A 958-nucleotide genomic window follows, 5' to 3' on the forward strand; every position below is an offset into this window, starting at 1 on the left:
GCACAGGGGTCCCTGACTGCCAAGGCAGCATGGGGTGGGTGGGGGGTGCTTTATCCCTCCACTTGCTTTCCATCCTCCTTATTACGCTATTTAGTACTTGGTCCTTCACCTAACGAGCATCCCTGAGACGTCTAGTGGCAGATACACAGCCACCCCCAACCCCTTTGGCACCGCCACAGTCCCCGTGCAAAGCCATCAGGTGAAATTCAGCATCTCAGCCTTGGCGAGGGGGAACATCTCAGCACCTGCGGATGCTGGTGATGGTGAGGAACGTACCCCCAAGGAGGTGCAGATGCTTCTCCCCAACACAAAAGGCAGTGCCCAATCTCATGCAACGGCTGGTGAGGATCAGCTGGAGCATGGGCGGTGGTTTGGGAGGCTGTAGACACCAGGTATGAGCTCACAGGTACCCACCACCCACTGAAGACCCACGGCAAGACCTTCTCCTACCACACATAGCCATGACCCGTGCCCCAGCACACCCACGCCTCATACAAGGAGTTGTTTTAGCATCGCCTGGGTTCATTTCTACGGTAAATCCCACCGGATCGGGACCAAGCTGGTGGGGCGCGAGTCCCTGCATAGAAACAGGAGCATCTGCCCCCCCCAACCCCCACCCCCCGCCATGTGTTGGCTGTTTCTTTGCTGCCTCGTAGGGCCTCGTTTCTTTATGCGTCTCTCAGCATGCGCGATGTTCCCCTTGGGGAAAAGGAAATTAATGTTATCCCTTTGAATTCAGCTCACATAGCGGCAGTGGCGGAGGGATGCCATTCCCCCGGCCCCCTCTTCTCCGCACCCCCCTACACCCATCACGGTCCAGGAGTGGGGACCCGGCTGCCTCGAGGATGATGGGAACAACAATTCCCTTAAATCTTTGAAATTCAGATCTGGAAGAGCCACATCTCTAACATCTTTCCAGCAGGAGAAAGAAGCCAGCGTGACACTGCCTGGCATCCTC

This window comes from Buceros rhinoceros, unplaced genomic scaffold, assembly GCF_000710305.1.
Source record: "Buceros rhinoceros silvestris isolate BGI_N320 unplaced genomic scaffold, ASM71030v1 scaffold7942, whole genome shotgun sequence".
NCBI classification, from domain to species: domain Eukaryota; kingdom Metazoa; phylum Chordata; class Aves; order Bucerotiformes; family Bucerotidae; genus Buceros; species Buceros rhinoceros.